The sequence below is a fragment of the Panthera tigris genome, chromosome C2 (assembly GCF_018350195.1).
Source record: "Panthera tigris isolate Pti1 chromosome C2, P.tigris_Pti1_mat1.1, whole genome shotgun sequence".
NCBI classification, from domain to species: domain Eukaryota; kingdom Metazoa; phylum Chordata; class Mammalia; order Carnivora; family Felidae; genus Panthera; species Panthera tigris.
Window position 1 is genome coordinate 107,404,504 of NC_056668.1, and position 21,455 is coordinate 107,425,958.

A 21,455-nucleotide genomic window follows, 5' to 3' on the forward strand; every position below is an offset into this window, starting at 1 on the left:
AGCCCGTTGTGGGGCTCAAACCCATGGACCGTGAGATCATGACCTGAGCCAAAACCAAGAGTCAGATGTGTAACTGACTGAGCCATCCAAGGTACGGAACATTTTTCTAATATTATATAACATTATATATAATTTTTCTTGCAACAGGGCTACTTCAGTTGGTTGTTCACAAAGGTATCTGGATAAGGGGCACACGGGGTATCCAGATGAAGTCCAGCCGCCCTCCTCCCCTCAGGAAATACTCCAGCAGGGGTCTGCATCCCTCTGGAGGACGGGCTGTCTTTCTTCACTCAAAGGCCCCATCTATGCTATGGCAGCCCTGTCCTACAAAACTCTTTTTCTTCTGCTACGGGACCATGAAGGCTAGTGTGCAAGAGTGCAGGGCAACCAAACCCATTTTGGCTACACATGCATTGTCGCGGAAGCCACCAGTTCAGAAGGCACAAGGGAAAAGGTACATGAGGCCACCATTTCTGACATGAAGGTGAGACCTTGCATTATGGTTCTTCCCTTCTTTAACCCCAACAAGGGACTCTGTTTTGTGTTCCCTATTACTTTTCCAAAGGAATCCTCTAGGATGTCCTTCCTCTCCATGCTTTCAAGCCCCAAAAGGTGACACTTAAGCACCTTCTCTGTTTGAGCCTGTTACTCCAGGGTGGAAATCTCCATTGGTTTGGGGATGGAGTCAAGAGCTGGAGTGAGGACTGGGAAGGCAGGGCGAGAGAGGCACAATCAGCAGCCAAAGATCTGCATTTAAAAGCAAGAGGGGGGCACCTGGGTGGCTCAGTTGGTTAAGCTCTGACTTCGGCTCAGGTCATGATCTCGCAGTCTGTGAGTTCGAGCCCCACGTCGGGCTCTGTGCTGACAGCTCGGAGCCTGACGCCTGCTTGGGATTCTGCGTCTCCCTCTCTCTGTTCATTCCCTGCTTGCACACGTTCTCTCTCTCTCTCAAAAATAAATAAAGATTAAAAGCAAGAAGGAAACAGACTTAGTGGGCTCTCCCCACACCAGTCTACAGTCACCGCAACCATTCATTCCCTCTTTGATCCATTTTTTGTCTTTAGCCCGAATTGCATGCCTGGCAAAGGCGTTGCACCCAAATGCCGGGGACAGTGAGATGATGGACCTAGTTCCTCCCTCTCAGGAGCTCACAGTTGACAATAGCACAAGGCTAAATCGAGGCGAACACAAGGCAGGAAGGGAGAGAGTGCTCTACTAGACTGGTGGGAGGTGGCAGTCAAGAAAGACTTCTTGGAAGGGGTAACATTTTGGTTGAGCTGCACGGGAGGTTACTGAATGATGAAGGAAGGAACAGGCATTCCAGGGGAAAGCCAGAGGGCAGAAGCATCAGTGTGTGCTGACAAGCTGTGGCAGGCCATTCCACAGAGTGAGGAGACGTGATGCAGACAGGCAGGGGGGCAAGAGCGAGAGCCAGGGCACAAGTGGTATGTGTGGGGCATACAAAGACATGTGTCTGAAATCTTTGGTTCTGCATTTCCTAACAGCCAGAGCCCCCATGCCCACACCTCACAAATGGTCACAGGAATCTGAGAAACGTGTATACTTTGATCTCTGATCATTTCATAAGCTTCCAAGACAGTTTTATCATCCCTACTTCCAGATAAGAAATCCAACATCAGTCAGTCTATTAAGTGAAATATGCAGGACTCCCCAGACAGGCCCGGCTTCAAGAAGGGTATCCTCATGAGAATACTTCCTAATTAATTACGGCATTTGGATTCCACACTCCACAGAAACACGCCGATATCATCGGACCTTTTCTCTTCTTTGTTCTCAGGGACTATGAATTATTTTCCTGTCCTACCCTCCATCCCCAGAGGTTCCAAATGCTTGCAGACTTGTTGTGTCTGGCTATAACGACGTTGACCTGCTTGGTATTTTAATACATTTTGAATAAGGTACCATTATTTAAATAATTAGGAAGTTTTCCTTTAAAATGTCTGATTTCCAGCTTCTCTGAACCACAGGAGACTAGTGTCCCCACAAGGCAGACATGCCCTGAACAGTGCCCTCTGTGTAAGGGTTATGCCCTCCCTAGGTAGCGAGCACCCACACACCTTCCTTTGCATCCAACATTGGAATCAAATAGCAGTTATTTACTACTACACATTTACTGCTATTTTTCTTACTGTAAAATTAAGAAAAAGATGAGCTTGTGCATCTCCTAAAAAAGAGAGTTGAGTATAAAAAAAGAAAGATAGGAGCGTACTTTTTGTGGGGGTTGGAGGGGTTGGATGTGAAGAATATCCAAACAGAGAATGTACGCCCAGAAAAATTACAACTTAAGGCACCATAATAAAACCAGCCATGACGGGTGCACAGAAAAGATGGGCGCTGAAAAACTTAATGGATTGAAGAAACGGTGGCGTGTGTTTTCCAACAAGAAGAAAATAAGCGATCTCCTGTGAAATGTAATTCTCTATTAAAGAAAAAAATCGCCTGGGCATCAAAACCTTTTTACAGACAAATGCTTTTGTAAGAGTTTCTTTTGAATGCAGCAGACATTATGTGTCCAGAGCATAAACAAGCGTTTGCAAACGTTAGTGTAACCAGAAACATTGTAGCTCAGCATGTTCAAAATAGGGTTGAGAACTTTCAGGGTAAGTTCAGTCAGTGGTGGTACTTTCTACTGTAGCAAATTAGAACGTGGATGTAAGTAAGAGCAGACCTTTAGCTGTATTTACTTGTGATGCGGGGAGAATTTTGGAGGGGTCAGAGAACTTTTAGACAAGGAGTCCCTGAAAGGCAAAACATCGGGAAATGGCTTCTGTGGTGCTGAGAAAGGTCTCAGACCAATGGAGGTAGAACACACTATTCCCAGCTATGAGTGTTACCGCAAGACGAGGCTCCCGCAGAGGGGAGGGCTGATGTTGGATCTCTCAAGCCACAGATTGGAGGTGGCACTATTTTGTAAGGGCACTATACATAAGTCCATTAATTTCAGCACTCATTAGGAATTGCTTTGGGCTACAAAGCTGAAATGGGACAAGTAATTAGTACCACGGATTAGCTAGTCTTCTGTATCTTTGAGCAAAATCAGGTCAGTGTTGGGTTGATAAATTTGCTGGCTTACTTGTGCTGTGAAACTGAAAGAGATTTCTTTTAACTGTTCGTGTCATCAGAGGGAATAGTCCTAGCTCCACTCAGCAGCAAAGACTGGCCCAAAGTTGCAAGCTTCTTACTGATATTACAACCCATTTACACCTTTTGAATATTTCTCTACAGGGCTATTTGCAAGTTATTTGTACAAAGGTCTCGTTTGTTTCTCTCAGTCCCGACCACGTAAGAGTCTTTGGGAAATTCATTTGTTTAGGAATAATGTGGTCCACTTGCCCATGTTGAAATCAGTTTCCAGAAATGAAAATAATAGCTTGAAATTCATTTTCCACAACTGGGCCATTGAATACTGGCTTACAAACTTTATGAAAAGAAACCACCATTATTCAGCTTACCTTCCTTGGTTAATTTTTGATACAAATGAAGGCCTGTCATTTAAAATTCTCGAGCAATAGTACACAATGGTACTGAAGACTGAATATGGTAATGTTGAAAACTGGGATTGCACACATATCTTGGAGATCACCTTACTGGTAACCATCGTTTACAAAGATGTGATCCATGTTGGGAGAGCCTATGTTTAGAAGAAGCTTTATTCCAAAATAAATCTGAAAACAACTACCTACCACTCCCAGTTTAAGTATTTAAGGCTACATTCTATATATCATGGTGAAAAGGTATAGGGTCTGATTGACATTTTGGTTCAGAAGAAGTAGGTGTCATGCTTCCGATTTCAAATCAAAGCAGTAATGAATTATGAAAAAAAAATAGCAATAAATGTTTTTCTTTTTCAGTTAGTTAAAACATCTTAATATAAATAGAATATGGGTATCACATATATATTTACACTCAGTTACAGGCCTACACTATAACTTAGCAAAAACAGAGTTTGGTTCTATTTTGGGGACTTGGTTATTCTTATATTCAGCTTACTTAGTTCAGGTATGCTACCTCTCTGGTCCTTCAGACATTTCCTACCCATTTATCTTCTAGTTATTTGCTGACAAACTTCTACATCTTTTACAAGGAAGTAAGCTATCTGAGGGTTAGGATTTTATTCCATTCATCTTATGTCCACAGCCCTAGAACAGAAGTGAGTCAGTCCTTAGAGGATGGTCAGTAAGTTTTGGTGAAATTGGATGTAATTGCCTCTTTGCCTGTAATCTACAAAAATACTGGGATAGTTTCCCACCAAACAAACATGTTTGTTTTGACTTATAGAAACATGAGTAATGCTTGTCAACAGCTCTTCTAGTCCTTGGGTGATTGATATATTTCTCCCTGACCCCAGGAGCCCAGCTAGCCAGGCCCCCTCCTGAAGAAGGGCAAGGGAAGGCCCTTCTCCCTGGCTGCAGGGCCACCAGTGAGGAGGGGGTGACCCAGTGCAGGCAGAGTTCACCAGCCACCCCCAATGAAGACCTACCACTTATAAATAGGGTGAATTCCTTTCTGATGGGGAGCTATCAAGCAGCATCCTTCAGACAGGAGAATGCTGCTTGTATGATTTTATTCTTTACTGCTCCTCTCCAGAAAATATAAGGTGGTTTATTAGTTAATGTCATTCTCAGAAACCCTCTGTGACAAATTTCTTAATCATTTTTCTGCTTCTAATGAGAACATGCCTTCTCGAGACCTAGAATGGTGTATGATTACTTCACTGTGAAATCTTAAATTAGTGGGATGTTACTTAGAAGATAATTTTACTAAACTGACACTTGTTATTTCTAACCTTTTACAAGCAGAGTATAAAGAGAACTTTGAACTGTTATTATGTCTTCTGATGAAACTCCTTGATACATCAAGGAACATATGCTTTGAAAATCTGTTTGTATCCAGAGCATACAGCTACGATGGCATAGAAAAATTACTGAACTGTAAAAAAAAGAAAAGAAAACTTCCTTTGCAAATGTATCCACGCACACACATAACCACACACACACCCTATCTTGGTTCCTTGGTTGCTTTGCTGGTGGTTTACAGGGTAATTGCTTCTTGTTATTCATTCAGGAAACATGTTTATCATTTAAATAACCTCCTTGCTTGAGTAGGAAGAGATATTTCGACATTTAGAATGTAATAATGTTTTCAAGTAGGCTACCTCCCTTTAAAATATACATCATCCTAGTGCCCTCATTGCAAGCAGGATATTAACATTGGTACAGTTAAATTGTAGACCCTTTCTGAAGTTCAGTGTCTACTTCTGTTCCAGCGTCCTACACAGGATCCAGCATTGCATCTAGGCATCACGTCTCCTTGGTCTCCTCTGATCTGTGACAGCTCTTGAGTCTTCCCTTGTCTTTCACGACCTTGATGTTTCTCAAGAGTCCCAATCAAGTACTTGTAGAATGTCCCTCAATTTGTGTTTGAGTCACTTTAAGGTTATAGATTTGGTGACCTCCTTTTCTATATTGCAGTTTGACCTGCTTATGGCCTGGATTTTTTTTTATAACTATCAGGAAAGGAATCTATAAATGCAATTGTAATATTTATTATGTCACAGGTAATTTTTCTGTTCTCTCTCATTCAGCTAGTATTTATTGAGTATACCATGTGCGAGGCATTATACCTAAATGATCAGTATGCAACAGTGAACAAAACTAAAAATTACTTCTGGAGTAGATTTATGAGGAAAGACAAAATAATAAGAAAAAATAAATATGCAGTACTTATTTATGAATGTTAATCTTATAAGGCAATAAAACATAAAATACATAGTGTTTACTGACGACCGTTAAAGAGAGTCATTTTTATAAGGCAGCGATGCGGTATATGAAATGTCAGGGGGTGAGCCTTGAGATTTTAGATAGGGTAGTCTGATAAAGTTCGCAAAGAAAGTGATTTTGGAGAAAAGATGCAAAGAAAGTGGATGAGCTCACTGTGCAACCATCTGAAGGCAGCGTTCCAGTCTCAGGGTGAATAGCGGGGAAGGGGCCTTTTCGAGGTCAGTGAGGAGGCCAGTATGGTCAGAGAAGAAAAAGTAAGGTCCGAGAAGTCAGAGAGAACAGATCACGTGGGGTCATGTCAGTCTTAGGAAGGACCCTGGACAGGCCAATACCAACAGAGAAGTGACACAGTCTGACCCTTCTCAAAGTGGAGCATCTGTGGTAGGGAGATCACACCTCTGAGGCTAAGTCTGAAATACAAGCACAGCTGGAAGGCTGTTGTGAAAATCCAGGTGAGACAGGACAATGGTGGTGGGTCTGAGGTAGTAGTAGCAAGGATGGGAGAAGTACTTGAATTTTGGATAGACTTTGAAGGATAGCCAATAGGATTGGCTGATCAAAAGGATGTAGGATATGAGAGAAGGTGAGACTTTATTTTTAAAAAAAATTTTTTTTAATGTTGATTTATTTGAGAGAAAGAGAGAGACAGAGTGTGAGCTGGGGAAGGGGCAGAGAAAGGCAGACACAAAAGCCAAAGCAGGCTCCAGGCTCTGAGCTGTGAGCACAGAGCCTGACTCGGGGCTCAAACTCATCAACTGTGGGATCATGACCTGAGCTGAAGTCAGGTGCTTAACTGACTGAGCCACCCAGGTGCCCCAGAGAGAAGACGAGACTTTAAAGACAACACCCAGGTCAGAGGAAGGGGAGAATGGAGAACCAATTCAACACATTTCATTATGGATTTAACAATTCTTGTTTTGCAAGTAGAGCACATACCAACTCTAGGTAGTCAAGGCTGACCAAATGGTCAAAGGGTGTTTAATCCACAAAGGTGTGTGGAGTTATTAATCTGTTATATCGCTGAAAAGTTTAAAGTTAGAAGTTCAAAACCCAGATCTCATTGAACTTAGACAACTCACTGGGCAAAATTAATGTGTTTACTATCTCATTTGAATAGAATGATTCCCAGAGAAATGTGGAGCTGGAGGGAGGAGCATCCCCCCTAACCTGCACTGGAAAGCAAGAAATCATGTGAGCCCAGGACCAGTGCTGACTTGGAGGAGGGGGCACTCAGCTGTTGGCCACCGCCTGAGATCAGGTCCGGGGAATGACCCTGCAGGCCCTTTCCTGTCTGAGCTTCAGGCTGAGTCTCTGGAGAACGGAACCCTCTCCCATGTCCTTGTGCCCAAATCCTGCTTATTCTTCAGCCTCAGAATTCAGTGCTGCAAGACGCAGTTCCCTAACACTTCCTCCGGTGAGTCAGAATGAGTATTTTAGATCTTGTTCCATTAATTCTGTGTTCCTGAGAATGTCCCAACCTCTTGGTTTCTCGTTTCCTTGTACAAAATTGGGGACCTCAAACTTCCTTCGTCTCTAATTTCATGATTCTGTGGCTGGACTTTGAGGGGAGTCACCCCATTCACTCTCCCCCTACCACTCTGAACAAACTGCTCTTACTATACCGACCACATTGTTTTGCAGTTACATACTTTATTTTCTCATGCAACTTCCCCAACAACTGTCCTGAGGGCAAGGACTGAGTTTAATTTAAAATTTTTAACCCTAGCCATTGAAGTGGAGGCTGCACACAGTAGGTACTTAATAATCATCTGTTGAGTCAGTAAGTAAACATTTTGGAAACATGTGCATTCCAGCCCTAGTGAGAAAGGGTCTCCAACCCAAGACTGCGTGCAGCATGTTGGTCGTTTCCCCCATTCGCTACCGTGGATGAGGGGTCGTGGTCTTCGGCTCTGGCTGCACATCTGTATAGCTTGTATAGCTTTAAAGGGTGACTTTTTTATGGTCCCTCACCAGACCAGTTAAATCAGAATCTCTGGGAACAGGACCTTGGCATCAAAATTTTTAAAAGATCCTCTGGTGACTCCAGTTGCAGCCAGGGTTGAGGACCACAGTTCTAGATGCTTCTCATACTGAGATATGAGTATCTCCTCCTTTTCTTTATACCTGTGTGGCCCCTACAGATAAACTAGACACGGATCTATGTCTGGGGGCCTGGGACACAGCTGAAGGTTCTATCTTTTTCAAATGGTGCAGACAAAACGTTCTTCCCTGTTCTGGTTTGCATCTGTTGATGTTTTCCACAGAGCCTGGCCCTTATTTTTGGATCCAAGCTGCAGCCTGGTTTTTCATTTTTGGCTTCTAGTGTATTGCTAATGAGCATCTGGCCTGAGTTAACAAATACGATAACAACGTAGCCTTTTCTTTTTTACTTTGATTACTTCTTCTTGCAAGAACCAGTAATACCACTCCAGCTCTGGGGAAGGGGGAGGTTGAGGGGGCTGCTTTCACACCTGCACTTCAATAAAAGAACTTGAAATAGCAATGAAACTAGGTAAGGAAGGGGTAAAGACCATGCGGAATAAAAGTGGGCTTTCAGACAGGTTCCATATCGTAAATGGGGAGTAGTATTCCCATCTACAGGCAACTCTGGAAGATCTGAAGAGTTGCACTTATTTTATAGATGAGGAGGTGAAATGATAGAGAAGTGTCTTTCCACGGTTGGTTAGTGGTGGGGCCTCCAAGGCCATGGTCTCTCCCAGCCCCGGGCTGCTTTCTGGTAATGATGCCTCCCCTACAACCCCACTGCTCTGCTCCAGATAAGTGGTATGCATAGTGGCTGCTGGAAATGCTTGTAACAACACCTTCTTTCATGAAACTTCCTATGTTTTCCCTCTGCCAAATGCCTCCTCCACTGAACCTTCCTTCTGATGAGCTTTAAACCAGTTTCTGCCCCCAGATTGCCTCATCTGTGGTGTAAGAATGGCATACACTTGCCCCCAATCTTCTGAGCCACCTCCATGCTCGCAGATTCTCTCAACTCAACCTCAGGACACGTTTAGCTTGACTTCCCATAAGACCTCATGCACAGAACCATCCTGGGCTTTAAGCTCTCAAACCCTTAAGAACCCCAGAGCCAAGGCTAAGGGCTGAGCAATAATGACATGTGCCTGTCATTGAAGGAATTCTGGGGCATGGGATACCAGTGGGCAAGGCAGTGGCAAAGGGGAGTCAGTCTTAGATTATGCAAGGTTGGGGTGGGGGTGTGTGGCCTCCCAGAAAACCTGTGGGGAGTTGGACCCTGGACCTCGTCTAATGCCTGCGCATAGGCTTGATGTTTTGAGGGTTAAATGGCTGGGACTGACGTAAGCTTCTTCATGATCCTTATTGAGAACGTACAGATATTTGATATTTTCCTTCTTTCTTTGATTTAAAGTCTTATGTACTTCATTGTGCGGGGATACCGCCAGCTCCATTTTGTTTTAAGATTTGTTTCAGGGCAAATCTGCCTGCAACCATTTTGTTTTGTTTTCCCATGAATCTGCTCAGTAAGTTTAAAGACAAGGAAGTAGTGATGGAAGTATTGGATGGTGGGGGAGGGGGGGCGGGTATGGAGATTAGAAGAGACAGTTTTGCATTATAAAGCAGAATTGTGGGGTTGACACTACTCAACTGGGGCTCTTGTGAATGACATTTCACTGCTCTCAGTCTTCCACCCGAAAACAATAATCCCTCCCCCACATTTAGGGGTTAGAATTAGTAATACATGGTAATTTAAATCCATGGCTTAAGCCCCTTTAATTTCCTTATGGAGCTAGGACTCCTGCACCTTGAGCCTATTATGAAAAGTTAAAATGAAGCCAAAAAGATTCTCAGATGATTTTTTTTTCTCCGTGTGTTTTAATTTTGTGCCCACACTACGGAAATGAATATTAAAACTTTTATAACCAGAAGCATTTTTTAAAAATCATTATTACTTCCCTGGGAAATCCATTCATAAACAAGGGTTTCACCAAATTATAGCTCTTCCTACTTCCTGAACATGAAAAAGAGGCTGTGTTCATATTTTGTTAGTATTTTGTATTAAGTTTCTCGGTTAAAATTCTTCATATTTTCATGTACTGATAATTACATGCTGAAAATTATTTCTTACAGTGAAGTTTCCAGGGTGCTTATAACCACCAAGCATCATTCAGATGCTTTATTCATTTTGGTTCTTTGGAAGAACTCCTATAAGAAATGTACAGAATAGTGAATGTAGGTGAAATAACACAGTATTAGAATAAAATCAGATAACTACTATGGGACACCAGGGTTAAATGGCAATTGCTGGTTTTTGTTTTTCAACAAATTAAAATATTCCCAATATCTTCTTTAAAAATGGGATCTGCTATTAAGAAAAGTCCTTTTTTTAAATTTTTTTTTTTTCTGTGAATTCACAGGGCCTGGAACATAGTATACATTCAAATATATATGTGGGTATATATATATATATACATATATATATGTGTGTGTGTGTGTGTGTGTGTGTGTGTGTGTGTGTGTGTATGTGGGTATATATATATATACATATATATATGTGTGTGTGTGTGTGTGTGTATGTGTATATATATGTACTTATATATGTATATATATAAGTATATATATAAGTACATATATATATACATATATATATGTACATATATGTATATATATATGTATATATAAGTACATATATATGCTTATATATGTATATTTATATATTTTTAAAATTTTTTATTTTTATTTATTTATTTATTTATTAATTTATATTTACTTTTGAGAGAGACAGAGAGAGTGTGAGTTGGGGAGGAGCAGACAGAGAGGGAGAGAAAGAATCTCCAGCAGGCTCTACACTGTCTGCGTGGAGCCCCACACGGGGCTCGAACTCACAAAACCATGAGATCATGACCTGAGTGGAAACCAAGAATTAGACGCCTAACCGACTGAGCCACCAAGATGCTCCCATTCAAATATATTTTTAATTTATTTTTTATCTTTTGCCTTTCCACAGAAGTTACTATAAATTAGAACTGTCTAGAAAACACCATTGTTAAGAAGTCTGAAAGTTGTAACCTCCTTTATGCTTTCTTTTATCTCTGAAAAATTTATGTCTAATCTTTTTATATTTGTGCAGGGATATAGTTTTTTTTGAAGGTTCAGTGAGTTCTCGTCTCTCCAAACAGTAAAAGTTTTGAATAACTCTGGTGTGTCTATACATAAAAACTATGGGGTATGTTCATAGGACTATCAGGATATGCTAGGAGATAAATGTTAATTCCATGGCAAGGCAAAGAAACTTTTAGTGAAAAGAAGATAAGGGTAATGCGTTGTAATAAGGAATGAAAAATATTTTGTGATAGTCTTCAAATTTTTCCTGTTGGACTCTGAGCTTAATGATTTTATAGTATTAAATGAGTTTATAGTATTAAGTATGACTAATGAAAGTAGGAATACAAAATGATTCACACATTTTTTGACTAAGAAGTTTTTGAAATACAGAGAAATTAAAACTGAGGAAATATGTAAGGAATAATTTAGCAAAAACCTAAAGATTAAAAAGTCCCCAACCTTGTTACACTCAAATTAACTCAGTTCTCATTTCCCTGTAGATTTATGATTTTAGATATAAAAATTAGCTTATTTTATCTATCTCTGATTGCTACCAACTGTTAATGATTTCAGCTTTGTTCTTTTTTTTCAACCTGTAACATCCTTTTCCTAATGGGAAACTCATAGCTGTATTGAGTGGATGGGGTATTTTTGCATCTTCCATAGAACTATACATGAGTGTTTTTTAATGCATTACTTCTAACTAAGTGACACAGGCCTTCCCTTTTCAGAAATTATGTATGGAAATTTATCATGTTAAAGAAGAAAAGGAAGCAATAATAAATCAAAAGCATGTTGATATATTTGTAATCTTTAGGAGATCCCATTCAATCCAAACTCTAATAGAGTCATTCTCCTTTGAAATGGTATATTATGCTATACTGAAAAAGTAATAAGGATATGAGAGAAGCCCAGAACAGCTCCCGGAAGCCTGATTTGGACACTGATGCTCCCAGCCAGGCTTTGGCATTGAGGTGATGGCACTATAACCACATAGTCCCAATTTTACAGGAATGGAAGGAAACTCCCTGAGGTACTGTATGAAAATATATCTACAGGGGTGCCTGCGTGGTTTAGTTGGTTAAGCGTCTGACTCTGGCTCAGGTCATGATCTCACAGTTCACGATTTCAAGACCCACATCAGGCTCTGTGCTGACAGCTCAGAGCCTGGAGCCTGCTTCCAATTCTGTCTCCCTCTCTCTCTACCCATCCCCTGCTCGCTCGCTCTCTCTCTCTCTTGAAAATAAACATTTAAAAAAATATATCTATAAATTTAGGTAACCACAGACATCAAAGAACACAAAAGTGATATTTCTGTGTCAATAATATTTTGGATTATTCTCAAAAACAGAAGACAGGCCTTCTTGAGACATTTTCAAAACTACTAACATCTTAGCATAATCTTATCTCCCCAGAGACTATATAAAACCTGGTACATAGGAGGGACTTAGTGTTTTATGAATGAATGAATTCAAGAACAGCAGATAAGAAATGATCAGCATAGAAGTAATGTTCAATACCTTTTTTATTGCCTGCTGATCTTCTTTTCATTAATTCATTGCTTGGAAACAAATTAGTCTATATGACTCCATCTATGGCCCTTATGAGTTAGTAATCTGTGTATCCACCAACTAGTACATTAGCACGTACAATGAAAGAACATTCCATGCAAACTAGTGCAGCCACTCTGGAAAACAGTATGGAGGTTCCTCAAAAAATTAAAAATAGAAATACCCTATGACCCAGCAATTGCCCTACTAGGTATTTATCCAAGGGATATAGGTGTGCTGTTTTGAAGGGGCACATGCACCCCAATGTTTATAGCGGTGCTATCAACAATAGCCAAAGTATGGAAAGAGCCCAAATGTCCATTGACAGATAAATAGATAAAGAAGACATGGTATATATATATATATATACACACACACACACACACACACACATACATACACACAATGGAGTATTACTCGGCAATCAAAAAGAATGAAATCTAGAACAAATATTGTTAAAATGTCGATACAATCCAAAGCAATCTACACATTCAATGCAATCCCTATCAAGTAACACCAGCATTCTTCACAGAGCTAAAATAATCCTAAAATTTGTGTGGAACCAGAAAAGACCCCAAATAGCCAAACCAATATTAAAAAAGAAAACCAAAGCAGGAGGCATCACGATCCCAGACTTCAAGCTATACTACAAAGCTGCAATCATCAAGACAGTATGGTACTGGCATAAGAACAGACACTCAGATCAATGGAACAGAACAGAGAACCCAGAAATGGACCCACAAACGTATGGCCAACTAGTCTTTGACAAAGCAGGAAAGAATATCCAATGGAATAAAGACAGTCTCTTCAGCAAGTGGTGCTGGGAAAACTAGACAGTGACATGCAGAAGTATGAACCTGGACCACTTTCTTACACCATACACAAAAATAAACTCAAAATGGATGAAAGACCTAAATGTAAGACAGGAAGTCATCAAAATCCTCGAGGAGAAAGCAGGCAAAAACCTCTTTGATCTTGGCCGCGGCAACTTCTTACTCAACACGTCTCTGGAGGCAAGGGAAACAAAAGCAAAAATGAACTACTGGGACCTCATCAAAATAAAAAGCTTCTGCACAGCGAAGGAAACAATCAGCAAAACTAAAAGGTAACCAACAGAATGGGAGAAGATATTTGCAAAAGATGTATCAGATAAAGGGTTAGTATTCAAAATCTATAAAGAACTTATCAAACTCCATCCCCAAAAAACAAATTATCCAGTGAAGAAATGGGCAAAAGACATGAATAGACACTTCTCCAAGGAAAACATCCAGATGGCCAACCGACACATGAAAAACTGCTCCACATCACTCATCATCAGGGAAATACAAATCAAAACCACAATGAGATACCACCTTACACCTGTCAGAATGGTTAACATTAACAACTCAGGCAACAACAGATGTTGGCGAGGATGTGGAGAAACAGGATCTCTTTTGCATTGTTGGTGGCAATGTAAGCTGGTGCAGCCACTCTGGAAAACAGTATGGAGGTTCCTCAAAAAACTAAAAATAGAACTACCCTACGACCCAGCAATTGCACTACTAGGCATTTATCCACGGGATACAGGTGTGCTGTTTCGAAGGGACACATGCACCCCCGTGTTTATAGCAGCACTAGCAACAATAGCCAAAGTATGGAAAGAGCCCAAATGTCCATCAATGGCTGAATGGATAAAGAAAATGTGGTAAATACACACACACACACACACACACACACACACACACACACACACACACACACAATGGAGTATTACTTGACAATCAAAAAGAATGAAATCTTGCCATGTGCAACTATGTGGATGGAACTGGAGGGTATTATGATAAGTGATGTTAGTCAGAGAAAGACAAAAATCATAAGATTTCACTCATATGAGGACTTTAAGAGACAAAACAGATGAACATAAGGTAAGGGAAACAAAAATAATATAAAAACAGGGAGGGGGGCAAAACAGAAGAGACTCATAAATATGGAGAACAAACAGAGGGTTACTGGAGGGGTTGTGGGAGGGGGGATGAGCTAAATGGTAAGGGGCATTAAGGAATCTACTCCTGAAATCATTGTTGCACTATATGCTAACTAATTTGGATGTAAATTTTAAAAAATAAAAAATAAAATTAAAAAAGTAAAAAACAAAAACAAAATAAAATAAATGAAGTAGGAAAAAAAGAATGAAATCTCATCATTCACAACTACATGGATGGAACTGGAGGGTATTATGCTAAGCAAAATTAGTCAGAGAAAGACAAATATATGACTTCACTCATATGAGGAATTTAAGATACAAAACAGATGAACATAAGGGAAGGGAAGCAAAAATGATACAAAAACACGGAGGGGGACAAAACATAAAAAAACTGTTAAATACAGAGAATAAACAGAGGGTTTCTGGAGGGGTTGTAGGAGGAGGGATGGTCTAAATAAATAAGGGGCATTATGGAATCTACTCCTGAAATCATTGCTAACTAACTTGGATATAAATTAAACTATATAAAATGAAAGAAAGAAAGAAAGAAAGAAAGAAAAAAAGAAAGAAAGAAAGAAAGAAAGAAAGAAGGAAGGAAGGAAGGAAGGAAGGAAGGAAGGAAGGAAGGAAAGAAACATTCCAGAAAGGGTCTTGGAGGTTGCCATGGATCTGGGACTCATCATAGAATAACACCTGTATTTGCCCTCTTAAAGCACTGATAGCCTCTTGTTACTCCTTCTGCTACGCTAGCACTAGGGGCCCTGGTTTCAGGAAACAAGGGAGAGTCTTCCCAGAAGAAACTCCTGAGGTAGCAAAAATATCCACCTGGTGACTCTCCATCTTTGAGCATTTTGTGATTAGTCAAGACCCTTAGGGGCTACTCCCTATGAGGGACTAGAGCTGTCTATTAATTAGGAAAGAATACATAATCATGGTGAAGAATGTGCTACCAGAAGATCTGGTACATACAGCGCCTCATGGGTCCTGAAGGTCGGCAGAGAGCTCTGCCCACTCTCCACAAAGAGAGGGAGTCTGTCTGTCTTATTCATCATTGTCCCTCCTCCCCCCAGAACAGAGCTCACTTTTGCAGGTTAACTCTCTCTCAAGTCCTGAAATTATTTCTTAGTTTGCAACAATCCTAAAATGTGTCCATGGATAAATAGGTTGACTTTGAAGACTTTGATCATCTCTAAAACGAAGGATAACACCCACTCCAGGATCGCTGTGAGAACTCTGTGAGATGATGATAAAGCCAGCCAACGCTTTTTCGAGAACTCGCGTTGTGCCAGCCATTGTGCTACACACTTTATAGACGTCACGTCACTTGAAACTCAGGACCACTCTGGGCTCTTGAGTGTATTTGTTGGGAGTAGCTCAGCCAGGTTGTAAGCCCAGGCACTCTGGCTCCAAATGATTTCAACAGCATATATCAAGTGTTTAGTACAGTACTACACATACAAAGGATGCTCACTAAATGTTACTTCCCTTCTTATCTTCCAAAGAGGTACTATTTAAAGCACCAAAAGTTCCATAAGAAGATAAATGACTTTTCCAGAGACCACAGCGAAAGGCAAAGTCAACATTGGAATGTATCAACTCTAACAGTATACCCACCTTAACAAAGCTTAGGAAAACTTATTTATTTTGGATTATTCTGAAGCGACCCATGGAGAGTGGTGGATAGACTAAAACATTCAAAAATGCCACAGAATTTTTGAATTTTAATTGGAGGCCAAAGCTAAATGAAAAACAAACTCCACACTTGGCATTTGCTTCTTTCAACTGGACATCAAAATTGCCTCCTCTAGGGCTGTGCCTCTTGCACACTGCCTGGGAAGTGAAATTTCTCAGGTGCTCAAAGCTTCCATCTTAATTTTTTTTTTTAAAAAGTTTATTCATTTGGGGCACCTGGGTGGCTCAGTCAGTTAAGTGTCTGACTTCGGCTCAGGTCATGATCTCACAGTTTGTGAGTTTGAGCCCCGCCTCAGGCTCTGTGCTGACAGCTCAGAGCATGGAGCCTGCATCACATTCTGTGTCTCCCCGTCTCTCGGCTCCTCTCCTGCTCATGCTCTGTCTCTCTCTGTCTCTCAATAATACATAAATTTTTTAAAAAAATTTTTTTAATAAAATAAAATGTTTATTAATTTTTGAGAGACAGAGAGACTGGACATGAGCGGGGGAGGGGCAGAGAGAGAGGGTGACACAGAGTCTGAAGCAGGCTCCAGGCTCCGAGCTGTCAGCACAGAGCCTGACGCGGGGCTTGAACCCACAAACTGTAAGATCATGACCTAAGCTGAAGTTGGCCACTTAACTGACTGAGCCACCCAGGTGCCCTTCAAAGCTTCCCTCTTAAACCCAGCCATGTGATGAACAAGTAACTCAGCCGGTGAGCCAGGGTTGCCCCCTCAACTCTTCAGAAGCAGAGTTTGGAGCTCCTTGTCCAGGTCAGTGATTCTCAACTCTGGCCCAATTAATAGAACCACTTGGGAGCTCATGCCCTGCTACATCCCAGAGAGTCTGATTTACTTGGTCTGAGGAAGAGCCCAGGCACAGGTATTTTTCAAAATCTCCCATGTGACTGTGATGGCAGCTACAGTAAAAAACTGGTCCAGGCAGCAGTTGGGACATCACTGGAATGGACTCAATTCTTCTACAACATCCCAGTATGACATTAAGTGCAGGGCCCAGAGAGTGAAGAACAATTCAGCAAAGAAGGTTGAAAGTGGCCTTCACCCCAAACTCAAGGCTGTAATGTCTTGCAGAGTTTTTAGCCCTGACCAAATAAAGGGTTACAGACTATTCTTTCAAGGTTCTCTCTTTGGTGCTTTGCCCTTCATTTTATTAGTACTATTAACCTTGTGCAAAAATCCCAGTGGCAGTAAATGACTGTAGCGAAAATAGCTTAGTAGGAAGAAAAAACGGGTGAAATAAAAAAGAGCGTCAGCAGTCTCATTTTCTGGGACAAGATGACAAGGACCACCAATCCTGACAGAGGAGGGTGCAAGTGTGACATGTCAGTCTGATGGGGTCAAGGTGGAATTTCTCCCACTGGTGCGGTATAGAATGATTAATTCAATATGGAGATCTAAAAGCTTAACAGAAGCCTAGGCAGAGAGGGGCTACTAGATCATTACCCCATTCCTGCATATTTTATTAAGTCTAGATAACTCTTGATTTTCCTTTAATAGGTTTTCATGTCTATGGAACCCATATTCAAACAGAAATTAAAAATTCATTCCAAAGACAAACATAAGAACATTTTCAATTTTTTGCGTCACCATTCCCCACAGAGGTCATTGAGAATCCATGGTCTTCTTCATATGGCTCAGTGGGACCATTGGAGACTGACACAGAAGTCACTGATCGATCTAAGATGTCAAGGCTTCTTAAAGTTATGCTGGTATAGAAACTATATACATTTAGCACAACTTGGATATTGCAAACTCCCAAGTATAAACCTCAATTAAAAAAATGTATGCATGACAGGCAGTGACTATTAGATGGAAAGGTAGAAAATGTTGATGGAGTGGAAACAGAAGACCACGAAAGTGCCAAGAGACATGGAACTGAACTGGGGCACAAGAGAACTTGGGTGGAGGTGTGCCTCAATCCTATTCCAAACATATATATAAAAGATCTGGTGATTAGCCTCTGTGTAGCTGCTAGAATTTCTCATTCTTGCTCATCTTGTACAGTTACCTTCCCTCACACACTCTGTCCTTAAACTCTTCACTTTCTTCCAGTCTACTCTGTCTTCAATTCCTTCCTTGACCAGGAAAGTTAGGATGGCTGAATGATGTGATTGAGTATGTAAAAGATTCTCTTACCCTGTTCTCAGCTCCATTGTCTCCCTGTTCTTTTACTGCAGCTGCCTGGCAAAAATCCCCACCCGGATCAATCTGACTGTCTGGCTCTCATCACCCATAACCAAGATGCTGAGCCGAGCTGGAGAAAATCACAGAAGACAGAGACAGATGCATTGTAAATTCTCGGTCTACAGTAACTATGCATAGAGCCCATCAGGGCTCTGTTTTTGGATCATTTTCCTCCACTGTTTGGATTTCAAAGATGCTCTACTTTTCTCAACCTCAGGCCCCACTTTTTCTTCTTCCAGCATCAGCAGACCACTCACACTTCCTACTTCACCGAGAATATAAAAGCAGACAAACTACTGTCCCCTCTATTTCTTGCTCCCAAGTCCAGCAACCTACCCATCACAGACACAATGGATGTCCTGCCCATTCCCAGTAGTCTCCACCTGCCTGAGGACTCCCTCTGGGATGCAGACACCCCACCTTCTTCACCCTCAGATGGGTGTGTACTCATCGTTGGCTCCTCAGTTAAGGGATCATGAACTAAGATGACACCCATCTTTTCCCCCTCTCTTCCTGTCACTGTGGAAGAGGCTTCCTTCTATTCAAGACCTGTTTCTCCATGGATCTCCATGGATCTGGGTTCTATCCCCTTGCTCCTTCTTAGGGAGCTCACTCCACCAATTATCACCGCTCATTACTGTATCTTTTCTTTACCTGAATTCTACTTTGTTCATTTAATATTAATTTTACACCACCACCTCACCTCCTTTTTGTTCATGTTTGTCTGATTTTTATTTGCCCATTCCTATATTTTCCATTTATTTTTGCCCTTTAATGTAAAGAACATATCTAGAAACCAGCATTTTTTTTTTTTTTTTACCCAATCTCTAAAACTTCGTAATTTGTTATGCTGACACCTATTTTAGGCCATTTTTCTGAGATTTTATTTTATGCTTTTAAAAGCATTTCCTTTTGTGTTTTCTTTACCCATCTTTTGCTAATTTGATCAAGCCTCATTTACTCACAACTGCCATATGTGTTCTGTGTAGGCGGTCTGTCTAGGTACACAGTATGATGAACTGGGCTCACAGTTAGTGAGCAAGTAACTGATGGTTACATTTAATCTTCTGTAAAAGCCAGGATATTTGAGTCCGGTGCAGCCTCTCTCCTTGCTTCTATTTCCAGTCCTAATTTGCTATCTGCTGTGACCACTGCGACCAGAGTGAGCTTCCTAAAATGCATCTGGCCAAGTGACTCCCCATCACAAAACAGATCAATTCCAAGCTTTGTGGCATGGCTTCCAATGTTCTCCATCATCTTTCCAAAGTCCTCTCTTATCATTTTCTCTCCCTATATAATTCTTCCTCCAGGCCGTGCTAACTTAGATTTCCTCCACGCTTTTCTTCCTGAGTTTATCACTTCATTTCGAAAATACTTATCGAGGCCCCATCATTCCCCCAGAACCATGCCAGATGGTGGGGTCAAAATGGCAAATGATAACAATGGCCTCTGTTTCCTGGGGCTCCCAGTCCAGTGGGGAAGACAGAAAAACACTCAAACAATTACAGCACAGGACCCAAAAGGCCACACACTGGTAAGAGGGGTTGCAATGGGGACTAATAGGAAGCCTCTAGTTGGACCTGGATGGTCAGGAAAGCAACACTCAAGCCTAGATCTGAGTGAGGGTCAAGTGAGAAATTAAAAAAAAATAAGAAAGAAAGAAAGAAAGAAAGAAAGAAAGAAAGAAAGAAAGAAAGAAAGAAAGAAAGAAAGAAAAAGAAATGGCTGCAGATTTCTTTCATATCACCCTAACAGATTCCCCTGCATCCCTCAAAATCCCACTGCCTCGCCCAGCACCTTCCCCGACTCCCCAGAAGAGGTGGTCACTTCCTCATCTGTGCCATTTCTGTGTCTTACCTCTCTACCCTCTGCCTCTCTACTCCTAGCACTGTTACTAGCACTAGTCACTGTTAGACTGCTTTTTACCTTGTTTACTCTTTGGCCTCACCCTTTCCTACCCTACTGTCCTCTCTTACTCGGCTGTCTCTTCCTCCAGGAAGCCTTCCATGACCTGCCCACCTCTCCCTTAGGCAGTCCTCATATGTGTTCCCACAGCACCTCAGATTTCTCTCAGAGCACTGGTCACACTGTGATTCACTCACTCATTCATTCATTCATTCATTCATTCTATGAATGAGACATACTGAACGCCTTCTCTGATCTAGGCATGTGATCTGAACGGATAATCCAGCAAGAAATAAGTCAGACTGAAGAAGCTCACCAGCAAACATAAATACAGGGTGTCCTCTGGGGGCACAAAGCCCAGAGATGTAATCCATCCCAGGAATCTGGTCGCTGCCCCCCCACCCCCACCCCTGCACTCACTCACTGTGTGAGGCCAGGTAGTGGTGCTCTAGTGCATCTTCCCCCCCCCTTTCCCCCAGCACAGCGTCTGGCACATCTTCACGCAATCCACGACCGTGAGAATGAATGAGAGGTGCCAGCCTCCGTGCTTTATGAGGACGATCAAATCTGTCGTCGTGGTTCCTGGCCCCCTCAGAGCTCACAAACTAAGATGCACCAGCAGGGCCGGGACAAGCCAACCCCCCCTCCCAGGAAGGTGCTGAAAGGGAGGGTGACTGCTCTGCTCTTCTCCCTTGGCCCCGGGAATGATGTGACAGTAACAAAGGCACAGAGACCCGCTTCCAGAACTGTGTCTCAGGACCAGTCCTGTCTCCTCTCTTCAGCCAGTGGTTACACGTATCTGCTTCCCATATCTGCCGAGCAGGCTGCACTTTCTGCCCAGCAAGGGCTGAAGGACAGAGCAGCATTGAGCAGCATGGGGATGCTTGGGAGGGAAGGGGAGTGAGCGACCAAAAAGAAAAACGACAAAGTCCCACAGAAAACTTGTTTCCAGTCACCATAAGCAGAGCCCCGCCAGCACTTTCCATCCTTCTGCTTCCTCCTGCACAGCCTGAAGGGAGCCCCATGGCTAGGCCGTCAGCTCTAACTCAGCTACTGCTCGTTCCCTCATCACGTTTTCTATAATTACATGTTGGGTAGCCTCTTCCCCCTTCCCATTTTAATTAGTCATCAGATGTAAAATGACCACTGATGGTATTTTCTGCTTTGCTCTTCAGGAGGTTTTGCGTATTTTTGTCATCCAGGTGTTAGGATGACGCTCTTATTTGTAAATGAGCCTGGGGCTCTCTGATCCTTCAACATTTGGGGCAAAATG

General features: G+C 41.8%; 1 protein-coding gene and 1 long non-coding RNA gene across 5 annotated transcripts in view; one reads left to right on the forward strand and one right to left on the reverse strand.

Moving 5' to 3' along the window:
- KCNAB1 (potassium voltage-gated channel subfamily A regulatory beta subunit 1) overlaps nucleotides 1-21,455 on the reverse strand; it is a 386,948-nt gene that overhangs the window by 86,924 nt on the left and 278,569 nt on the right. The gene's annotated exons all lie outside the window — the stretch shown is intronic.
- LOC122241949 lies at nucleotides 55-19,123 on the forward strand. Its single transcript, XR_006222047.1, has 3 exons — nucleotides 55-91; nucleotides 6,919-7,215; nucleotides 18,271-19,123. It is a non-coding gene; the product is annotated as an uncharacterized LOC122241949 (long non-coding RNA).